Source organism: Hyperolius riggenbachi, chromosome 5 (genome assembly GCF_040937935.1).
Source record: "Hyperolius riggenbachi isolate aHypRig1 chromosome 5, aHypRig1.pri, whole genome shotgun sequence".
In the NCBI taxonomy this organism is placed as follows: Eukaryota; Metazoa; Chordata; class Amphibia; order Anura; family Hyperoliidae; genus Hyperolius; species Hyperolius riggenbachi.
This window is the reverse complement of record NC_090650.1, coordinates 183,492,780-183,517,738: the sequence shown is the minus strand read 5'-3', so window position 1 is coordinate 183,517,738 and position 24,959 is coordinate 183,492,780.

Below are 24,959 nucleotides of genomic sequence, written 5' to 3'. Positions count from 1 at the left end.
AGTGCCTGAAATGATCTACTCAGACCAGTGTCACACCCCGAACCTTGATTATTGGGGATCCGCAGTATCGCCAATAATACAAGGATAGACCCGATTATATAGCAATCTGCGGAATTGCTAATAATGCGGGTAGAAGTAAAGCAATGGACACACGAACAACATGGAAATAAACAAAGCAGTAAATATTCACAAGTTTGTGGAAATATCCACCACACGGCAATTCCTCAGAGGTGTGGTTACCTCTGAATGGGAACCCCGTGTGTGAGATCCTCCAAAGTGGCAGTGGAGGAATCTCGGCCTCTGGCAGTAACGGTCTGCTAGGGCTGGCGTCTCAGGGAGGCAAGCCTCAGATAATAACCCAACAGTGGGAGACGTTCCACTGAAGGGAGCAAGGTCAGACAGAAAGAGGTTCGGCAACAGTACAGGCGACAACAGTACAGAGACGTGAGACGAGACAATAGTCGTTAACGGTACGGGCTGGCAGAGTACAGAATCAGGAAGCAGAAGAGAAGTCAAGACAGGCACAGAATCATACACAGAGAATCAATAACAATAATAATCTCCTAGTCTAGGTGTGAAGTCCTTGGTTTCAACACCTGGGATCTAGTCTAAGGTCTGAGTGCTGACACAGGGTATCGCAAACACAGACGAAGTGTGACTGAAAAGCACTTCCTTATATACTGCCTGGGAGAGAAGTCTCCACCCCAGGCAGCAACCAATCAGAGCAAGCTAAAATGTCAGCTGACACGCTTTCTAAGAGTATAAAGGCGTGTCTGGCGTGCGGCCGCACCCCCTAGAGGCAAGATGGCAGAACCCTGGTGAACAGCATGTTGGTGAGTTTGGAACAGAGTGCTCGGACGGGTGTGCGCAGCGGATGCGGACGAATTTCCGCATCCCGCGTTGGAAGGTCCGCTTGCCGGACTGGATGCGACCATATTTCCGCAATCCATCCGGCGTTGCAGATTTTTCGTTACAGTACCCCTCCCTCTAGGCGTGGACTCCGGACACGTCCTACCTGGCCTGTCAGGATGGAGCTCATGGAACCGTCTCCTAAGATTATCAGCATGTAAATCACCTGCTTTGACCCAGGATCTTTCCTCTAGACCGTACCCTCTCCAATGCACCAAATACTGCACTGAACCCTGAACTCGTCTGGAGTCCAAGATCTCCTCAACCTCCCATTCAGGCTCACTATCAACCATGACAGGGTGAGGCGGGAGGGAGTCCATCTGAACAGCTGGTTTCAGGAGTGACACATGAAAGGCTTTCCCCACCTTTAGAGAATGCGGTAACCTGACTCTGTAAGTAACACGATTAACCCTTTCGGAAATTGGATATGGTCCAATATACCTGGGCCCCAGTTTCGCGGATGGCTGCCTCAGAGCTATATGACGAGTTGATACCCAAACCTTGTCTCCTGGTTTAAACTCCCACTCCGCAGACCGTCTCTTATCTGCCTGCCTCTTCTGTATGATGAAAGCCTTTTTTAAATTTTCTCCGACATTAGCCCAAATCCTCTTGAAAGATTCCTGCCACTCCTCCAGGACAGGGAATGGAGAGGTCGACACTGGCAAAGGAGAAAATTTGGGAGATTTCCCATTGACAATTTGAAAAGGCGCATAACCAGAGGACTCATTCCTGAGATTGTTATGTGCGAACTCAGCAAATGGTAGAAACTCCGCCCACTGGTGTTGGGCGTCCGCCACATAACATCTCAGGAACTGTTCCAAAGATTGATTGGTCCTCTCTGTCTGGCCGTTGGTCTGTGGATGGTAACCTGATAAAAAGGACAACGACATACCCATCCCCTTACAGAAGGCCCGCCAGAACCTAGAGACAAACTGGACCCCTCTGTCTGAGACAACATTCTCTGGAATGCCGTGTAATTTAAAGATATTTTGAATGAAAAGATCTGCTAGTTTTTGAGCAGTAGGGAAACCACTCAAAGGCACAAAGTGGGCCATCTTACTGAATCTGTCTGTGACCACCCATATGACAGTCTTTCCATTGGAATCTGGAAGTTCTCCCACGAAGTCCATGGAAATATGTGTCCATGGCTCCTGAGGGTAGGGCAGAGACTGCAAAGTTCCAACTGGAGCCAGTCGGGAGGGTTTGCTCCTGGCACAGACGGTACAGGTCTTAACAAATTCCTTGCAATCTTGTTGTAGAGATGGCCACCAGACAGATCTACACAACAATTCTTGGGTTCGGGTAATGCCAGGGTGTCCAGCATTCTTGTGTCCATGAAACAACTGCAGCACTTTGGGACGTAAAGTACAAGGGACATAAAGAACCCCTCTTGGTTTCCCTTCTGGGACTTCTAATTGAAAAGGACTTAAGAGGCTAGGAAGGTCTTCAACTATCTCAGTGGCTGCCAGGATGATCTTTTTCGACAGAATACTTTCTGAGGAAGGGGATGGAGCAATTTCAGGTTCAAAACAACGAGAAAGGGCGTCCGCTTTAACGTTCTTACTCCCTGGTGTGAATGTAATTATAAAATTAAAACGGCAGAAAAAGAGAGCCCATCTAGCCTGTCTGGGGGTGAGTCTTTTAGCTTTTTCAATGTACTGTAAATTTTTATGATCCGTGTACACAGTAATTACATGCTCCGCCCCCTCTAACCAGTGGCGCCACTCCTCAAAAGCAAGCTTGATGGCTAATAATTCCCTGTTTCCAACATCATAATTTCTCTGGGCAGGGGAGAATTTTCTGGAAAAAAAAGCACAGGGATGAAGCTTGCCCTGAAGTCCTGAACGTTGAGACAATACTGCTCCTACTCCAACCTCTGAGGCATCCACCTCCACTATAAATGGGTAAGCAACATCTACATGACGTAATATGGGAGCAGAACAGAATGCCTCTTTCAGAGAGGAAAATGCCACAACTGCTTCTTCTGACCAATGAGTGGCATCAGCCCCTTTTTTTGTCAAATTAGTAAGCGGAGACACCACCGAAGAGAACCCCTTGATAAATTTTCTATAATAATTTGCGAATCCCAAGAATCTCTGTAGTGCTTTAAGCCCAGATGGTTGTGGCCAATCCCTTACAGCAGAGACCTTCTTGGGATCCATGGACAACCCTGATGTAGAGATAATGTAACCAAGAAAGGCAATCTCCTTTACCTCGAAAACACATTTCTCTAATTTCGCAAACAATTGATTCTCCCTGAGTCTTTGTAACACATACTTCACATGTTGGCGGTGTTCCGTGATATTTTTAGAAAATATCAAGATATCATCTAAGTAGACGATTACAAAGTGACCCAGTACCTCTCTAAAAATCTCATTGACGAACTCCTGAAAAACTGCAGGAGCGTTACACAACCCAAAGGGCATCACCAAGTATTCGTAATGCCCCTTGGGAGTGTTGAATGCCGTCTTCCATTCATCTTCCTCCCTGATACGGATCAAATTGTAAGCCCCCCTTAGATCCAACTTAGTGAAAACAGAAGCCCCGGGAACCTGTGTAAATAAATCGTCGATTAGCGGTAGTGGATACCGATTCTTAATCGTGATCTTATTTAGACCCCTGTAGTCAATACAGGGGCGCAAACCACCATCTTTTTTCTGAACGAAAAAGAATCCCGCTCCTGCAGGAGATCTTGAAGGGCGGATGAAACCCTTCTGCAAATTTTCCTGAATGTACTCGTCCATGGCCAATTTTTCCAGGGACGAGAGGTTGTATAGGTGGCCCCTGGGTGGCATGGTTCCTGGTTTCAAATCTATTGGGCAATCAAAAGGTCTATGGGGGGGTAATTGATCTGCTGCCCTAGGACAAAAGACATCAGCATATTCCTGATATTGTGGAGGTACTCCTTCCACTTGAATCTTAGTAGAACACAAAACTACATTCTGTAAACAATGTTGTGTTCAATAAGGTGACCAAGTAGTCAACTGCCCATTCCCCCAATCAAACTGAGGAGAATGTAATCGTAACCAGGGCAACCCTAGTATCACCGTAGAGGTAGACATCTTTAAAACGAAAAACTGTATGACCTCCCTGTGCAGAGCTCCCACTTGCAGCGAGAGGGGAGGTGTCTGACACAGTGGGGACTTTCCTTGCAAAGGAGTGTCATCAATCGCTGTAACATATAAGTGTCTTCCTACCGGAAGTACAGGAATATTTAAACTTAAAGCAAAGCTTAAATCTAAAAAGTTAGCTGTTGACCCGGAATCTACAAATGCTGTGGTAGGAAAGTTCTGCCCTTCCCAATTTAGGGAACAGGGCAATAAAATGTTTTCTTGTTTTGGAGGTAAAACAATTCCGCTTAGGGTGGTACCCCCTACCACACCTAAGCCGAGGAGTTTCCCGACTTCCTACCACAGTTTTGTGCAATGTGGCCCTTTTCCCCGCAGTACATGCAAAGACCCTCTCTGCGTCTTCTTGACCTTTCCGCCTCCGTGAGGCGCCCATGGCCTAACTGCATCGGCTCCTCAGTCTCAACTGCTGCCGAGCTACTGGCCCCAGAAGTCCTAGAGTACATGGGGTACCTGCCCTTCTTGTTGTACCTCAGACGCCTATCTATTTTAATAGACAGCGTAATAGCCTCATCTAGATCTTTGGGTTCCGGATGACTAACCATCACGTCAGTTACTGCTTCCGACAACCCATCTAGGTATCTATCCAAGAGTGCATATCGCTCCCATCTAGAGGACACAGCCCACTTCCTAAACTCTGACGCATACTCCTCAGCAGTACTGCGTCCTTGTCTAAGGTTTTTGAGCTTACGTTCGGCCGTGGCGGCACTATCTGGATCATCGTAGATGACCGCCATGGCCTTAAAAAACTCCTGGACAGAAGACAAAGCAGGATGCTCATCAGGTAAGCCATAAGCCCACGTCTGGGAATCTGCATGCAATAGAGTCTTGATAAGAGTGACCTTCTGAGCCTCGGTTCCCGAGGACACAGGTTTCATCTCAAAGTAAGACAGCACTCTGTGACGGAAATTCTGGAAATCTGACCTTGTGCCTGAAAATTTCTCAGGAATTTTCATTTTAGGCTCGCTAAGAGCCGGGGGAGGTAGAACGTTAAGTGGTGATTGCAACCTTTGGACAGTCTCATTTAACTGTGTAATCTGAGCCTGCTGTGCAGTTACAGTAATCTTCAGCTGTTCTAACTCTGCCCTTACAGTCTGAAGCTGGTTTATCACCCCCTCCATCTTACTTCTTTATGGTCTGTGTTTCTGTAACGATTGGTGTCAGCAAGAGGCACAAATATCTGATTAAGTGGTGATATACAGAATCACCACCAATGCAGATATGTTAGAGTGAAATAGTCAGTATCTTCCTGATGGTAAATCAGCGGAAGGCTCACTAACACGGTAAGTGCCTGAAATGATCTACTCAGACCAGTGTCACACCCCGAACCTTGATTATTGGGGATCCGCAGTATCACCAATAATACAAGGATAGACCCGATTATATAGCAATCTGCGGAATTGCTAATAATGCGGGTAGAAGTAAAGCAGTGGACACACGAACAACATGGAAATAAACAAAGCAGTAAATATTTACAAGGTTGTGGAAATATCCACCACACGGTAATTCCTCAGAGGTGTGGTTACCTCTGAATGGGAACCCCGTGTGTGAGATCCCCCAAAGTGGCAGTGGAGGAATCTCGGCCTCTGGCAGTAACGGTCTGCTAGGGCCGGCGTCTCAGGGAGGCAAGCCTCAGATAATAACCCAACAGTGGGAGACGTTCCACTGAAGGGAGCAAGGTCAGACAGAAAGAGGTTCGGCAACAGTACAGGCGGCAACAGTACAGAGACGTGAGACGAGAGAATAGTCAGGAACCAAGCCAATAGTCGTTAACGGTACGGGCTGGCAGAGTACAGAATCAGGAAGCAGAAGAGAAGTCAAGACAGGCACAGAATCATACACAGAGAATCAATAACAATAATAATCTCCTAGTCTAGGTGTGAAGTCCTTGGTTTCAACACCTGGGATCTAGTCTAAGGTCTGAGTGCTGACACAGGGTATCGCAAACACAGACGAAGTGTGACTGAAAAGCACTTCCTTATATACTGCCTGGGAGAGAAGTCTCCACCCCAGGCAGCAACCAATCAGAGCAGGCTAAAATGTCAGCTGACCTCCAGGTCAGCTGACACGCTTTCTAAGAGTATAAAGGCGTGTCTGGCGTGCGGCCGCACCCCCTAGAGGCAAGATGGCAGAACCCTGGTGAACAGCATGTTGGTGAGTTTGGAGCAGAGTGCTCGGACGGGTGTGCGCAGCGGATGCGGACGAATTTCCGCATCCCGCGTTGGAAGGTCCGCTTGCCGGACTGGATGCGACCATATTTCCGCAATCCATCCGGCGTTGCAGATTTTTCGTTACAATAGATACTTGCCTCAATAGTGGGAAACCTCTGGATAGTCTAGAGGCTTCCCCAATCTTCCGACGCCCCTCCATTCTTGAGTTGAGACCCTCTTTACACTAATGTTCACAACTGTTGAATATTGCCCACAACTGCGCTCCCCTCCATGTACAAGCCTGACCACACTGCGTGGGCGCAAAGTACAGCCTGCCCCTGCACAGGAGCATGGAGCCACATGTGCACAGCTTTTTTATCTGTACTGCGCAGGCTCAAACTTACTGGTGCCTATGCAGTGCAGCCACGCTCATACACGGAGGAGAGCATCTTGGCTGACAGAGGAAGGTCGTTGAAGGATCAGAGAAATCTCTGGACCATCCAAAAGGCTTCCCTCATTGGTAAGTAGCCCCCCCACACACACACATGCACACACAAAATCTATTTTTCCATTTGATCAAATCTGCTAGTCATCTGTTGTCCCAACATATCCAATCGACTCTGTAAGCGGACCTGTTGGAAAATATCTGTTCAAAGGGGGCAAGGGGTTTGTACATTCTCCCCTTGTCTGTATGGGTTTCCTCCGGGCACTCTGGTTTCCCCCCACATCCCAAAAACATACAAATAAGTTAATTGGCTTACCCTAAAATTGTCCCTAGACTATGATACATGCACTACATGATACATTCATAGACATATGACTGTGGTAGGGATTAGATTGTGAGCCCCTCTGAGGGACAGTTAGTGACAAGACAGTATACTCTGTACAGCACTGTGTAATATGTCAGCGTTATATAAATACTTAAATAAATAATAAGCCAGGATCTGTGAGGGGTCAATATCCCATTCCACTGCAATGAGCTGAACAATAAAGCTTGAGGTTTGATCCATGCTCGATTATTTTACTGAAATGTATTGAGACTGAGCTTGCCTTGTAGAGAAGGAATCAATTGCTAAACAGTCAAATTCCAATCCTGGGATGGATCGTAATTGACCCATGTATGGCCAGCTTAAGGTACAGTGACCAGATTTTTCTGGGTCCAACCTAGGCCATGGGGGGGGGGGGGGGGGGGGGGGGGGTTTGTTTGCGCCGGAAACTGGGCATGACCATGACATTGTGTGGGCGGAGCTTAATCGTAACCCCAAAGCAGCAAATATAGCCATCTTATGACCATTAAATAATATATGCAGCAACAGTTACCTCAGACACCAGAAAATAAACGCAATGTGGGCAGCATTTCACCACAAAATAAACAAGACAAATAACATTTATATCGCGCTTTTCTCCTGGCGGACTCAAAGCGCCAGAGCAGCAGCCACTAGGGTGCGCTCTATAGGCAGTAGCAGTGTTAGGGAGACTTGCCAAAGGTCTCCTGCTGAATAGGTGCTGGCTTACTGAACAAGCAGAGCCGAGATTCGAACCCTGGTCTCCTGCGTCAGAGGCAGATCCAGCCACCACAATGCAGCCAACGCAATGTGGGCAACATTTTAGCAGAAAACAAACACAATTTGGGCAACATTTCAGCAGAAAACAAATGCAGTTTGGGCAACATTTCAGCAGAAAACAAACGCAATTTGGGCAACATTTCAGCAAAACAAACGCAATTTGGGCAACATTTTTGCAGAAAACAAACAAAATTTGGGCAACATTTCAGCAGAAAATACACGCAACTTGGGCAACATTTCAGCAGAAAATACACGCAATTTGGGCAACATTTCAGCAAAAAACAAACGCATTTTGGGCAACATTTCAGCAGAAAACAAACACAATTTGGGCAACATTTCAGCAGAAAATACACACAACTTGGGCAACATTTCAGCAGAAAATACACGCAATTTGGGCAACATTTCACCTGCAAAAAAAAATGTACTCACCTGACAGAAGTTTCCTCTCCCGGCTGGCCTCTGGCGCACAGCTTCCCTGGAGATCTTGCTCCTGCATATCTCCCGCGCTGAATGGAATAGCAGGGCTACGGGAAGATGGCGCCCGAAGCCCTGTACTGGAGACACAAATAGTCTCCAGTACAGGGCTTCGGACGCCATCTTCCCGTAGCCCTGCTCTGCCTGCTGGAAGACTATGCAGGCTGGAGCTGGGCTGCGGGCTATGAACTGGCACGGCGTCTATTAGACGCCGTGGCCAGTTAATGCAATGGACGGTGGCCAGAGTCCCGAGGCCGGGACGTCCCGTGGCTAAAAGCGGGACGTTTCCCAGGACATAGCGCAGCCTGGGACAGGGGACTCCAAATCCGGGACGCGTCCCGGCTAAAGCGGGGCGTCTGGTCACCGTACTTAAGGCCAGTTTCACTCTTCCAACCAGCACCCAAATGGGTGCGAACCAATGATTGCACCGCAATGCTAAAAAGAAGCCTCGTAGATACCTATGTTAATGTGTGTTAAGGTGCCCATACATGGTACAATTTTTCATTTTTTTTTGATTAGATAATTTAGTTCTATTATTCCGTTAGATCGAATATAAAGATTTTTCCAGCATGTCAGATCAGATTTATCTCGAAAAAACGGGATAATCGTTCCAATTTCTTGATCGAATTTTTTTTTTTTATACTTTCATTCAATTCGTTCATTTAGATCGAAAAAACAGGAAAATTGAACGTTTTTATTGTATCGTGTATGGCCACCTTAAGTTTAATTTTTGGCAGCTAAACAAATTATAAGTGAGGCTCTATAGCGCTCACTACCTGTGGTGGAAATTTGAATTGCGTGCAAATGTATTGAAAAAATACACTTGCAAATGTATTGAAAAAATACACTTTCACGCATGCACACCACAACTCGAAACAGTTTAAAATAACTGCAGAACCATTGACTTACATGATTTACTGTGCATACGCGTTACTACAGATGCTGGCCCATAATGCGCTGTTGCCGTTGCATCAGATTGGATGCTTCAATCACATTGCATCTGATCTGAAATGTCCCAGACTTTCATTGCTTTAGCGTTACCCTGCGGTAAAAAAAGGGTAACACAATTCAATGAAAACGCACCAGTGTGAAAGAGGTCCAACTCCCTTTCATGACAAGATCTTCAGGCTTGCTAATTACTTGACCCTTCCCAGCTCTAAGCAGCTAAACAGTGCTATTTGCTTTACCTCTTACCCTCGGTTTTTACTAAACCTTCTAAAGCCATGTTTTCTCCGTGGGCTCCCTCACTTTCCTCTCGGGTGGCTTTGTGTCCTGCAATCTTCACTGGTAACAGAGTCCCAGTCACGGCATCCGAGCTGTACTGCACATGCACGGCTTGGCCGCGCTCGCCCCTATCATGCTTCAGTCGCCGGGAGCGTTCTGTGCCTGCGCATGCGCCATGCAACCCAACTGACGTGACTGGGACTGTTACTGGTAAAGATTGCAGGATGGCAAGAATGGCCTCGGAGCAAAGGGGCTGGAGGGAGCCCTAGGTAAGTATAAATGCTGCTTATGCGTTCCTCTCAGGTGCCCTATAAAGCAAAGGTGGAAAAAAAATAATTAAGATGCTGATGATGTCCTCCTCGACCCCACTGCCTCTGGCCAGGACCCTCTTTTAGTTTGTAGCTGTACTACTGCATGTGGACAAGTGGCTTTGGCTTACTGCACAGTCTTAGCCATTCTTGCGAAGGTGCAGTAAAGCCACACTCGTACATGGTGGGAAGCGCAGACACATGCACATATCCAACAAACTCTTGTCGGATATGTTCAGAGTGGTCTGAGCATGGCAAAAGTAAGAGCAAAGAGGACACTGGAAGCCTCTGGACTATCCAGTGGGGTCCCTCTACCTAGGTAAGTAGCTAACTTTTTTTTTTACTTGCACCTCGGGTTTACTTTCAAGAGAACCAGAGACGAAGCGCCCTCATGTATTTTATTACATTTATCAGTGGGAACATGACAGTAAACACCTACCCTGCTTTTAGTTTAAATCTTCTCTGCTTAATCTGTCTATAATCAGCTGTGATAAGAATCCCTGACTGAGTCAGTCGAGGTTTGACCTGGAATCATTATAGCTGAGTCACTCTTTTGTGGAGTCTTTTTCAAGCCCAAGCCTCCCCCCTCCTGGATCAGATTTCCTGCTTTACATATGGAGAGCTCTGATGACATGGGAGGGGCTGCTGCTGCAGGAAAAATCTCTGAAACAGACATGTGTGGCTGTGTAATCTGTGTGCTCTGTCTGTGCAGCCAGTCATCATTATTATCTACTGTATGCAGTTTCATTACTATGAGAGACACTTCCTAAAGGCAGCCACACAGCATACCAGAATATGAAGTTGAAAGCACACAGATGAAATGCTGGAGCAGCAGCCCTGCTTGTCTATAGTCTCATAGAAGCTAGACAGCACATCCAGAACACCTCATAACCTGGAAGCAGAAGGGATATGAGCCGGCGGCCATATTGGATAATTCCTGGCGCAATAATGGACAAAAAGCACTCAAAAAAGCACGCCAGAGTGGCAAAATTATCGTGTAGAGCATTTATTCTTTACAAGCTATCAACTGATATGTTTATTTTGTGTGATTCGTTCATCTCTGGTTCCGTTTAAGATGGCCATACATGCTTCAATATTTGCAGTTAGATGCATTCAGGCAGAAAGCTATAGTGCAACAAGCTGCATTAATTGTGATTTACATCGATTTGCTTCAAAACTCAAGCAAAATTACAATCAGACGGAAAAAAATTTGGACGCAGTGTGGATGCAGGAGCAGATCGATTACTCATAGTGTTGAACTAGTCCGAATGATGCAACACTTTGGTTTGATAGATTTTCAGCTGGGTTCATGGTCAAATCTGTTGATTCCTCTTGCTTTAGTTTCAATTTATCTCCAGATTTCAGTGTATGTTCTCAAACCAGACTGCATAACTACATCATTCCACTCTACCCCACTTCCTCCATTTCATACATGGATTATTGCCCGCATGATACCTTAGCCCTCTTGGTACTTCTCTGTCCGTTATTTTATAGCCCACTCTAAATATTGGTCTTCATAGAACTTCATCCTTTTGGTACCTTATTTCATAATTTATGCGTCTTACATATAGTTTGACGTCATACCTTATTATACCTCTGTCTTTTTGCATTCTCTTCAGTCTTCAGTCTTATTCTTTCTCCATAATTTTCTTCTAGGTGATAATCGTACCTAATCAATAAAATGCCACCAGCAAGCAAGAAAATATTTAGGAGAAAGTCTTGTGTTCCCTTTTCAGTTGGTTTTATGTCTCTCTTGCCTTATTATACCTGGGGGGGGGGGGGGGGGGGGGAGGCTGTGAGCTGTGAGCTCATTTTATTACAATTTTCTGTGGACCTTGCATCCCATCCCTTTTTTCCTCATCCTGTTTTGGTTTCCATTATGCTTTTTTTTTTTTTTTTTAATCAATCCTTATTGTACCTCTGCCAAAATGTACCTTTGTTCTCTCTGTGGTTAATATCTTATTAGACCTCAGTGCTCTCTGCACCTCATGTTTAAGTATACTTTTTATATCCCTGTACCTAATGCCTTATTTTACTTGAGTTCTTCGTGCACTTGTTCCTCATTGTAGCGAAGTTCTTTCCCTAACAGATGCCTCATTACACTACAGTGCTGTCTGTGCCTCATAGATTGTTACCTTTGTCAATTTAGTGCTTCATGCTGCTCTGTACCTAAATTCTCCTGTAAAACTCATATTTGTCTGTATCCTGTATGCTAACTTATACAGTACATCAGATGCTTCAAAATACTTAAAGGAATCATCAGGATAAAAACAAAAATCAGCTTTACTCACCTAGGACTTTTTCCAGCCCCTTGCAGCCGACTGTCCCACGCTGACCACTCAGCTCTCCGTCGCCATCCCGAGCTCCCCACACGCTGTTCAGGCTGACCTTGAGGTCGTCCTTACTGCGCCTGCGTTAAGTGCTGGTGTCAATCACGGCCACGTTCTCCACGGCTTACTGCGCAGGCGCAGTAAGGACGACCTCGAGGTCGGCCTGAATAGTGTGTGGGGAGCCTGGGGCGGCGGCGGAGAGCGACTGTCATCGTGGGACAGTCGGCTGCAAAGGGCTGGAGAAAGCCCCATGTGAGTAATGCTGGGAATACACCATACAATTTTCTGTTAGATTTTTCTGTTATTAGATTTTCTGTTAGAATGTATAATTAGATTATTTTCGGTAGAGACTGGTCATTATCTCTGGTGCATTGTCTTCTGGTTATCTCCTGCTGAGTAAAACAATACCTAATTGCTAGGCAGATAGATGGTTAGATAGATAATTTCCAACATGTTGGAATTTATCTATCTGGCAGGTAAATCTAACAGAAAATTGAATGGTGTATTTCCAGCATTAGAAGTGCAGCAGGTGTGCTGTAAGGTGGATGTGTGTTGCCTCCTGAGCTGTGATTAGAGTGGACAGCTTGCTGGATTTATCCGTTATTTTCCCAAACACTGGCCTGTTTTCTGGACTATAAGTTTGCTCAGAGAGATTTTTCTACAAAGCTGAAAGCAGCGTGGGGCAGTCCATTGGGCACAACGCTGGAGTATCTTTGCACCTCCTGAATGACGGCGTCCGTGTACGGTGAGCAACATCTAAGGAGTCCAAAAGGAGGAGGAATCATCTAAGGAGTATGCACTAAGGAGGAATCACCTACAGTGGGGATACGTGGAAACCGAGATCGGGCAGTCGGCCAAAGGAGGATTAGAGAGCGCTTGCTCACCAGTCTCGCAGTGGCTGGGTGAGTGCAGCCCCTAAGGGGACTTCCTTCTTGATGTACTATTAAGCGAAGTGGAGCGCTATCTATCTATACGTGAGAGTATTCCCAGCATTAAGCTGATTTTTTCCCCCTCCTGATGATTCCTTTAAAGGATACCTGAGAGGGGATATGTGACATGAGATAGACATGTGCATGTACAGTGCCTAGCACACAAATAACTAATCTGTGCTTCTTTTTTTCTTTCTCTGCTTGAAATAGTTAAATATCAGGTATGTAAGTGGCAGTTCCAGTCTGAGTCAGGACTGGGTCAGACTACAGTGTGACCATCACTGATAAGATATTACAACTATAAAACACTTTCAGAAAATGGCTTCTAAAAGCAGGAAAGAGATAAAAGAATTCAGTAGTTCATAGATTTTTAGCTCTGGCATACTTCAATGAATGTCATTGAGCAAAAACAATTAAACAATAATAACTTAAAAAAGTAGATTTAAATATAAAATAAAAGTATGGAATATCTTAAAAAGTCATTTTTAGGAGGAGGATAGATACAACTGTTTATTTAATTAGTATGTTTTCACTTTGGGTGTCCTTTAACCACTTGAGGACCGTGGGCTTTACCCCCCCCTTAAGGACCAGAGCCTTTTTTTCCATTCAGACCACTGCAGCTTTCACGGTTTATTGCTCGCTCATACAACCTACCACCTAAATGAATTTTGGCTCCTTTTCTTGTCACTAATAAAGCTTTCTTTTGGCGTTATTTGATTGCTGCTGCGATTTTTACTTTTTATTATATTCATCAAAAAAGACATGAATTTTGTCAAAAAAATGATTTTTTTAACTTTCTGTGCTGACATTTTTCAAATAAGGTAAAATTTCTGTATACATGCAGCACGAAAAATGTGGACAAACATATTTTTAATAAAAAAAAACATTCAGCCTATATTGATTGGTTTGGGTAAAAGTTATAGCGTTTACAAACTATGGTGCAAAAAGTGATTTTTCCCATTTTCAAGCATCTATGACTTTTCTGACCACCTGTCATGTTTCATGAGGGGCTAGAATTCCAGGATAGTATAAATACCCCCCAAATGACCCCATTTTGGAAAGAAGACATCCCAAAGTATTTACTGAGAGGCATGGTGAGTTCATAGAAGATTTTATTTTTTGTCACAAGTTAGCGGAAAATGACACTTTGTGACAAAAAAAAAAAAAAAAAGTTTCCATTTCTGCTAACTTGCGACAAAAAAAAAATGAAATCTGCCACGGACTCACTATGCTCCTCTCTGAATACCTTGAAGTGTCTACTTTCCAAAATGGGGTAATTTGTGGGGTGTGTTTACTGTCCTGGCATTTTGGGGGGTGCCTAATTGTAAGCACCCCTGTAAAGCCTAAAGGTGCTCATTGGACTTTGGGCCCCTTAGCGCAGTTAAGCTGCAAAAAAGTGCCACACATGTGGTATTGCCGTACTCAGAAGTAGTATAATGGGTTTTGGGGTGTATTTTTACACATACCCATGCTGGGTGGGAGAAATATCTATGTAAATGACAATTGTTTGATTTTTTTTTTTACACACAATTGTCCATTTACAGAGAGATTTCTCCCACTCAGCATGGGTATGTGTAAAAATACACCCTAAAACACATTATACTACTTCTCCTGAGTACGGCGATACCACATGTGTGGCACTTTTTTACAGCCTAGGTGCGCTAAGGGGCCCAACGTCCTATTCACAGGTCATTTTGAGGCATTTGTTTTCTAGACTACTCCTCACGGTTTAGGGCCCCTAAAATGCCAGGGCAGTATAGGAACCCCACAAGTGACCCCATTTTAGAAAGAAGACACCCCAAGGTATTCCGTTAGGTGTATGGCGAGTTCATACAAGATTTTTTTTTTGTCACAAGTTAGTGAAAAATGACACTTTGTGAAAAAAAAAAACAATAAAAATCAATTTCCGCTAACTTTTGACAAAAAATAAAATCTTCTATGAACTCGTCATACACCTAACAGAATACCTTGGGGTGTCTTTTTTCTAAAATGGGGTCACTTGTGGGGTTCCTATACCGCCCTGGCATTTTACGGGCCCAAAACCGTGAGTAGTCGGGAAACCAAATGTCTCAAAATGACTGTTCAGGGGTATAAGCATCTGCAAATTTTGATGACAGGTGGTCTATGAGGGGGCGAATTTTGTGGAACCGGTCATAAGCAGGATGGCCTTTTAGATGACATTTTGTATTGGGCCTGATCTGATGGATAGGAGGGCTAGGGGGGTGACAGGAAGTGATTGATGGGTGTCTCAGGGGGTGGTTAGAGGGGAAAATAGATGCAATCAATGCATTGGGGAGGTGATCGGAAGGGGGTCTGAGGGGGATCTGAGGGTTTGGCCGAGTGATCAGGAGCCCACACGGGGCAAATTAGGTCCTGATCTGATGGGCAGGTGTACTAGGGGGTGACAGGAGGTGATTGATGGGTGTCTCAAGGTGTGATTAGAGGGGGGAATAGATGCAAGCAATGCACTGGCAAGGTGATCAGGGCTGGGGTCTGAGGGCGTTCTGAGGGTGTGGGCGGGTGATTGAGTGTCCTAGGGGCAGATAGGGGTCTAATCTGATGGGTAGCAGTGACAGGGGGGGATTGATGGGTAATTAGTCGGTGTTTAGGGTAGAGAACAGATGTAAACACTGCACTTGGGAGGTGATCTGACGTCGGATCTGCGGGCGATCTATTGGTGTGGGTGGATGATCAGATTGCCCGCAAGGGGCAGGTTAGGGGCTGATTGATGGGTGGCAGTGACGAGGTAATTGATGGGTGGCAGTGACAGGGGGTGATTGATGGGTGATTGACAGGTGATCAGTGGGTTATTACAGGGAAGAACAGATGTAAATATTGCACTGGCGAATTGATAAGGGGGGTCTGAGGGCAATCTGAGCGTGTAGGCGGGTGATTGGGTGCCCGCAAGGGGCAGATTAGGGTCTGATCTGATGGGTAACAGTGACAGGTGGTGATAGGGGGTGATTGATGGGTGATTGATGGGTAATTAGTGGGTGTTTAGGGTAGAGAACAGATGTAAACACTGCACTTGGGAGGTGATCTGACGTCGGATCTGCGGACGATCTATTGGTGTGGGTGGGTGATCAGATTGCCCGCAAGGGGCAGGTTAGGGGCTGATTGATGTGTGGCAGTGACAGGGGGTGATTGATGGGTGATTGACAGGTGATTGACAGGTGATCAGGGGGATAGATGCATACAGTACACAGGGTCTGGGGGGGGGGGGGGTCTGGGGAGAATCTTAGGGGTGGGGGGGGGTGATCAGGAGGGAGCAGGGGGCAGTTTAGGGCATAAAAAAAAATTGCATTGACAGATAGTGACAGGGAGTGATTGATGGGTGATTAGGGGGGTGATTGGGTGCAAACAGTGGTCTGGGGGGTGGGCAGGGGGGGGTCTAAGGGGTGCTGTGGGCGATCAGGGGGCAGGGAGGGGGAAATCAGTGTGCTTGGGTGCAGACTAGGGTGGCTGCAGCCTGCCCTGGTGGTCCCTCGGACACTGGGACCACCAGGGCAGGAGGCAGCCTGTATACATTACAAAGTGTATTACTTTGTATGCGGCGATCCGGGTGCTAGTAACCCGCCGGCGCTTCCGAACGGCCGGTGGGTTACACCGCGAGGGTGCGGAGCCAGTCCCCGGCGGAGGATCGCGTCACGAATGACGCGATCGCTCCGCCCATGCCCGTACAAGGACCGCCGCCTCTGTGCATGCGGCGGTCCTTGCGGGATCCACTTGCCCGGCCGCCTCTGTTCAATGGGCGGTCGGCAAGTGGTTAAAGAGAATCTGTACTGTCCGATTTGTGCAATAAAAAACATACCAATCGAGTCACTGTGATCTCCTGGATCCCTCTTTGCCGCTCCCCGCCGCGATCCTGGCTTTTAATCGCCAGTTTTAGGCAGTATTTACAAACAAAAAACATGGCAGCTAACCAGGAAGTGGTGTGTGTGTGTGTGTGTGTGTGTATACATGTGTGCGTATATATATATATATATATATATATATATGTGTGTGTGTGTGTGTGTGTGTGTGTGTGTGTGTGTATATATATATATATATATATATATATGTGTATATGTGCGTGTGTGTGTGTGTGTATATATATGTATATGTATGTATGTATATATATATACACACACACACACTTGTGTTCAAAATTAGTCACCCCCCAATGCTGTAAAGGGTTTTGGGGAATTTAGTGTACATTTGTAATTGTGTTCAGATGAAATCTTACAAGGACTTTTTAAAGAACCAAATGCAACTAAAATGACATCAATTGTTTTTGTAATACAGTATTAAATGTTTTTTTTGTGTGATTTCTTCATTTACACAATTATTCAACCCCTTAAAGACTACCACTCTTAGGAACAGAGGTTCATTCAAGTGTTTTCGATCAGGTATTGAAAACACCTGTGGATGTTAACGAGCAGCAATCAAGCTTAATAAGCACCAATTAGGCAGATTTAAAATGACTGTGATACTCAGCTCCTTCTAGACATTTACTGGTGTGTTTACACACATGGTGAAGTCAGGAGAATGGTCCAGGAAGACAAGAGAAGAGGTGATTTCTTTTCACAGAAAGGGCAATGGCTATAAGAAGATTGCAAAGATGTTAAACATACCAAGAGACACCATAGGAAGCATCATTCGCAAATTCAAGGCAAAGGGCTCTGTTGAAATGCTACCTGCTCGTGGCAGAAAGAAGATGCTGACTTCGACTGCTGTGCGCTACCTGAAGCGCAAAGTGGAGAAAAGTCCCCGTGTGACTGCTGAGGAACTGAAAAAAGATTTGTCAGATGCGGGTACTGAAGTTTCAGCTCAGACAATAAGGCGCATACTGCGTAATGAAGGCCTCCATGACACAACTCCCAGGCGCACCCCCTTGCTGTCTCCAAAGAATAAGAAGAGTCGACTGCAGTATGCCAAAAGTCATGTGGACAAACCACAAAAGTTTGGGGATAGTGTTCTGTGGACTGATGAAACAAAATTAGAACTGTTTGGGCCCATGGATCAATGCTATGTTTGGAGAAGGTAGAACAAGGCCTATGAAGAAAAGAACACCTTGCCTACTGTGAAGCATGGCGGGGGGTCAATCATGCTTTGGGGCTGTTTTGCTTCTGCAGGTAGAGGGAAGCTTTAGTGTGTGCAAGGTACCATGAATTCTCTTCAGTACCAGGAGATATTGGATGAAAATGTGATGCAGTCCGTCACAAACCTGAGGCTTGGGAGACGTTGGACCTTTCAACAGGACAATGATCCCAAGCATACCTCCAAGTCCACTAGAGCATGGTTGCAGATTAAAGGCTGGAACATTTTGGAGTGGCCATCGCAGTCACCAGACTTAAATCTGATTGAGAACCTCTGGTGGGACTTAATGAAAGCAGTTGCAGCGCGCAAGCCTAAGAATGTGACTGAACTGGAGGCTTTTGCCCATGAAAAATGGGCTAAGATACCCGTAGATCGCTGCAAGACACTTATGTCAAGCTATGCTTCACGTTTAAAAGCTGTTATAACTGGAAAAGGATGTTGTACCAAGTACTAAGAATGAATGTCACTTGGGGGTTGAATAAAACTGATAATGATGGGAGCACAGAAAAGACATTTGTGGTTATTGCATTATAAATGTTATGTTATATTTGTCTAACTTACAAGTGCCTCTTTGATTGAATTGTAAACAAGATGACTGAAATGATCAAAATCAATGTGAAACTGGCCAAAACACTCAATTTCACTACACTGCAGCCGATGATCACCTGAGGATTAGGAGATTAACACTGTACTACAGCTCCTAATCACCTGAGGAGCAGGTGATTAAGACTGTACTGCAGCTACGGGTCACCTGAGAAGCAGGTGATTCAGACTGTACTGCATCTACTGATCACCTTGAGGAGCAGGTGATTCAGACTGTACTGCAGCTACTGATCACCTTGAGGAGCAGGTGATTCAGACTGTACTGCAGCTACTGATCACCTTGAGGAGCAGGTGATTCTAACTGTACTGCAGCTACTGGTCACCTGAGGAGCAGGTGATTCAGCTGTACAGAGAATCCCTCACCAGGGACTAGGCTCACTGGTGAGAGCAGGAAAGTCAGACAAGCAGATTCAGCAACAAACAGACAGATACGGTACAAAGACAGAAGGCAGAGTAGTGTTCAGGCTGAGTCGGCAACAGGATCAGGTAGGCAGAAGAACAGAAACAGTGGGCAGAAGAGTAGTCAAGGCTAGCAAAAGGTCATAACAAATAATACAATTCAATTAGTACTTTAGCTATCAACAGAATCTGACTAAGTGTGGATCCCCAGCTCCTGCTGGTTCTAGCACACTTTGGGATCTGACTAAGGTCTGAGTGCTAACACGTAGCATTTGCAACAGCAGACGCGGAGCAACTGACAGGCAGGTCCTATATATACTGAGAGCGCTCCACAGCGCCGCCCCAGTCACTCAGCCAATCAGGAGCACTGCTGGAGTCAGCTGACCGGCCGATCAGCTGACTCCCCTTCTATTCGCATAAAGGTCCTGTCGCCTGGCGCGCGCGTAGCCCTCAGTCTATGTGCAACTGATGGACCAGGCAAAACACCACCATGTAATTGCGTGACGGATGCCGCCGGCTGAGACGCGGAGACAGCTGCCATGCCGCTCACCGCTGCGGCGGCATCTTTGCTATCCATTACAGTACCTCCCTCCCCCCCCTTGAGGAGTGGACCCCAGAGACTTTTTACACGGCTTCTCAGGGTATAACTCATGAAACTCTCTCTTTAGATCCTCTGCATGCATGCGGCAATCCGGAACCTAAGTTCTCTCCTCCAGACCATACCCCTTCCAATGCACCAGGTACTGTACAGAATTCTGCACTAATCGAGAATCTAAAATCTTTTCGATCTCATACTCAGGTTGGTCGTCAATCATCACGGGGGGGAATCCACATGCACAGCAGGTTTCAACAAAGAAACATGAAATTATCTCACACCTCTCATGCTGGCTGGGAGATCAATCACATATGTCACGTCATTAATCTTTCTGGACACAGGGTATGGGCCTACAAATCTGGGTCCTAACTTAGGTGATGGTTGCTTTAACGCCAGATGCCGAGTAGACACCCACACCATGTCTCCTGGGGAAAACTTCCACTCAACAGACCGCCTTTTATCTGCCTGTTTTTTCTGCGTCTGGAAGGCTTTTCCCAGATTCCTTTTTACAAGCACCCAAATTTCCTTCAATGCCCTTTGCCAATCCTCTAGAGCCGAAAAAGGGGAAGATGCCACTGGTATAGGAGAGAATTTGGGAGATCTCCCCGAAACCACCTGGAAAGGAGAAAAACCTGAAGAGGAGCTCTTCAGATTATTATGCGCAAATTCCGCAAATGGCAGGAACTTTATCCAATCTGACTGCGCATCTGCCACATAACACCTGAGAAATTGCTCCAAGGACTGGTTAACTCTTTCGGTCTGACCATTGGTCTGTGGGTGGTAGCCTGATGAAAATGACAGGTCCATACCGAGGTGATGGCAAAAGGCTCTCCATAATTTAGACACAAACTGGACTCCCCTGTCTGACAGCACATTCTCCGGAATGCCATGCAGCCGGAAAATGTGCTGGATGAAGAGATCAGCTAATTCCTGGGCCGCGGGGAGCCCCTTTAGAGGGACAAAATGAGCCATTTTACTGAACCTTTCAACTACCACCCAGATGACCGACTTGCCCTCAGACCTGGGGAGTTCTCCTACAAAGTCCATAGACAAATGAGTCCATGGTTCATTTGGCGCCGGTAAGGGTTGTAGCGTACCTACTGGTGCTTGATGAGAGGGCTTATTTCTGGCACACACAGAGCACTCTCTCACAAACTCTTTGCAATCAAGAGCCAACGAAGGCCACCATACACATCTGGCCAGTAGGTCCTGAGTTCGAGCAGCCCCGGGATGCCCTGCATTCTTATGGGCGTGGAACAATTGCAAAAGTTGTAGGCGAAAAGGAAGTGGCACAAACAGGACCCCCTCGGGCTTCCCCTCTGGAATATCTTGCTGGTGAGGCCCTAGGGTAAGCGCCCAGTCTTCCCAGGTCCATGTGGCTGCCACCACCAGTCTTTGAGGTAAGATGGTCTCAGGGGTTGATGGCTGAACTGTCTCGGGCTCAAAACACCTAGATAATGCATCTGCTTTGACATTCTTACTTCCTGGTGTATACATAATGACAAATCTGAACCTTGAAAAGAACAAGGACCAGCGAGCCTGTCGGGGGCTAAGTCTTTTAGCCCCTTCGATGTACTCCAAATTTTTATGATCAGTATAGACTGTGATCGTATGTTCTGCCCCTTCCAGCCAATGATGCCACCTTCAAAGGCTAACTTAATGGCCAAGAGCTCCCTATTGCCAATATCGTAGTTTCTCTCAGCTGGAGAGAACCTACGAGAGAAGAAGGCACAGGGATGTAGTTTGCCTTGAAGGCCAGAGCGTTGAGACAGCACAGCCCCAACCCCAATCTCCGAAGCATCCACCTCAACAATGAAGGGGAAGGTGACATCCACGTGACTCAAAATGGGAGCAAAACAAAATAACTTTTTCAATGTAGCAAAGGCAGACTGTGCCTCTACTGTCCAATGATAGGTGTCAGCCCCCTTCTTGGTAAGGTTGGTCAGGGGTGACATTACAGAAGAAAACCCTTTGATGAACTTCCTGTAGTAATTGGCGAAGCCAAGAAATCTTTGGAGTGCCTTCAATCCTACAGGTTGAGGCCACTCCAATACAGCAGAGACCTTTTCAGGATCCATGGAGAGACCTGAAGTGGAAATGATATATCCCAAAAAAGGGACCTTAGTGACTTCAAAGAGGCATTTCTCTAACTTCGCATACGAGTTCTGCCTCAATTTTCTTAAAACGAACTTCACATGTTTCCGATGTTCTGTTAGATTGGGTGAGAAAATCAGTATATCATCCAAATACACTAGCACAAATTTTCCCAGAACTTCCCTAAAGACTTCATTGATCAACTCCTGGAAGACGGCAGGAGCCTTACACAACCCGAAGGGCATGGCCAGATACTCGTAGTGTCCATCGGGCGTGTTTAATGCTGTCTTCCATTCATCACCATCCCTAATGCGTACCAGGTTGTATGCTCCTCGTAAGTCTAGCTTAGAGAAGATACTGGCATTAGTCACCTGAGCAAACAAATCGTCAATCAAAGGCAGTGGATAGCGATTTTTCACTGTGATCTTATTTAAACCCCGATAGTCAATACAAGGTCGAAGCACACCGTCCTTTTTTTGCACAAAAAAGAACCCAGCCCCTGCTGGTGACCGGGAAGGACGGATAAAGCCCTTGGCCAAATTTTCTTTAATGTATTCCTGCACAGCCAGCTTCTCTGGCCCCGACAGATTATAGAGATGGCCTCTAGGGGGCATACAACCTGATCTTAACTCTATGGGACAGTCGAAGCTCCGGTGTGGCGGAAGTTTCTCTGCTGATTTTGGACAAAACACGTCAGAAAATTCTGCGTACTGCATTGGCACCCCTTTCACCTGAATTTTGGTGACGCAAACAGCAACTTTCTCCAAACAATGATGACAATGGGCTGACCAGCTCTGTAGCTGACCTGAAGCACAGTCAATCTGAGGAGAGTGAAGTTGCAACCAAGGCATACCGAGGATTATGGTAGAGGTTGCCATTCGCAGGACAAAAAACTGTAGTTTCTCCTTATGTAGAACCCCTATCTTACACAACAACAAAGGGGTCTGGGAGAGAGGCTGTTTACACTGTAACGGAGAGTCATCTACCGCTGTGATCAGAATCTGCCGGTCTAAAGGAAGTAAGGGAATACCCAATTTTTTTGACAAAGTCATAATCTATAAAATTAGCTGCAGAGCCTGAGTCCACGAATGCTTCTGTGGCCCGACCCTCCCAGGTAATGGAGCAAGGGAGGAGTAAACTGTTATTATTTAGAGGTAAACACGGCTCGCCTAGGGTATTACCTCTGACTACACCTAGGCGGCAGCATTTCCCGACTTTTTAGGGCAGTTCTGGACAATGTGACCCTCCTCAGCACAGTATAGACAGTCTTTCTAACCTTCTGCGATTCTTCTCCACTTGTGTTAACCTAGAATGACCAATCTGCATCGGTTCGTCCTGAGGTGACGAGGGTGGAGAAGAGGCGTAGGAAACAGATCTTAGAGCATTTCTCCCACGGGTTTGTTTTTGATAGCGGAGGCGGCGATCAACCCGCACCGCCAATTAAATTGCTTCGTCTAGAGTTTTAGGCTCAGGATGACCTAACATCAAATCAGAAACTGCATCGGATAATCCTGACAGGAAACAGTCTAATAAAGCATACGTTCCCCATCTAGCTAATACAGCCCACCTCCTAAACTCTGCGGCATAAACCTCTACTGGATTACGACCCTGCTTGAGAGCCTTTAGTTTCCTCTCAGCCGTGATAGCAATAGCCGGATCATCGTATATAACGGCCATAGCCTTAAAAAACTCCTGAACTGAGGATAATGCCTCATGCCCTGTGTGAAGACTATATGCCCATATTTGTGAATCTCCTGACAAAAGGGTCTTTATAAAGGTTACCCTCTGGTTCTCAGATCCTGACAGATTGGGCCTCAACTCAAAATAGGATAGCACCCGGTTTCTGAAATTCTGAAAGTCAGATCTATGCCCAGAAAACATTTCGGGTACGGACATGCGAAGGTCCGTGACTGAAGGGGATCGCACTGTTTCAATAGTCGTGTGAAGAACCTGTACTTTCCAAAAAGTTGAGTGATCGGAGTCTGTTGGGTATTGACCACCCCGGTAAGATTGTTTACCGTGGTGGTCAGGGCTTCAACCTGACTACGCAGTGCGTCCATAATGTTTGGTCTACTGTTCTGTAACGATTGGTGTCAGCAAGAACAGATTTTCTGATTATTGGTGATCTGCAGTATCACCAATAATACAGATGCTATACCTGATTATGTAGTGATCTGCAGAATCACCAATAATGCGAGTATAGCAAGACACAGGACAATCAGATGTAAAGATAGGTGTTTGGTGCAACAGTAACACAGTGTATAATCACCCGTGGAGCGGGTGATTCCGACTACACTGCAGCCGATGATCACCTGAGGAGCAGGTGATTAAGACTGTACTGCAGCTACGGGTCACCTGAGGAGCAGGTGATTCAGACTGTACTTAGCAGCTACTGATCACCTTGAGGAGCAGGTGATTCAGACTGTACTGCAGCTACTAGTCACCTGAGGAGCAGGTGATTCAGCTGTACAGAGAATCCCTCACCAGTGAGTAGGCTCACTGGTGAGAGCAGGAAAGTCAGACAAGCAGATTCGGCAACAAACGGACAGATACGGTACAAAGACAGAAGGCTAAATCAGAGTAGTGTTCAGGCTGAGTCTGCAACAGGATCAGATAGGCAGAAGAGTAGTCAAGGCTAGCAAAAGGTCATAACAAATAATACAATTCAATTAGTACTTTAGCTATCAACAGAATCTGACTAAGTGTGGATCCCCAGCTCCTGCTGGTTCTAGCACACTTTGTGATCTGACTAAGGTCTGAGTGCTAACACGTAGCATTTGCAACAGCAGACGCGGAGCAACTGACAGGCAGGTCCTATATATACTGAGAGCGATCCACAGCGCCGCCCCAGTCACTCAGCCAATCAGGAGCACTGCTGGAGTCAGCTGACCGGCCGATCAGCTGACTCCCCTTCTATTCACATAAAGGTCCTGTCGCCTGCGTAGCCCTCAGTCTATGTGCAACTGAAGGACCAGGCAAAACGCCACCATGTAATTGCGTGGTGGATGCCGCCGGCTGAGACGCGGAGACAGCCGCCATGCCGCTCACCGCTGCGGGGGCATCTCCGCTATCCATTACAGTAACTAGAAAAGGCTGCAGTAATCCAGACCACATTAGAACAGGTATAGGAATTTATAGGATAGAAGAAATGGTTCGCGAACTTCCGCAAAAG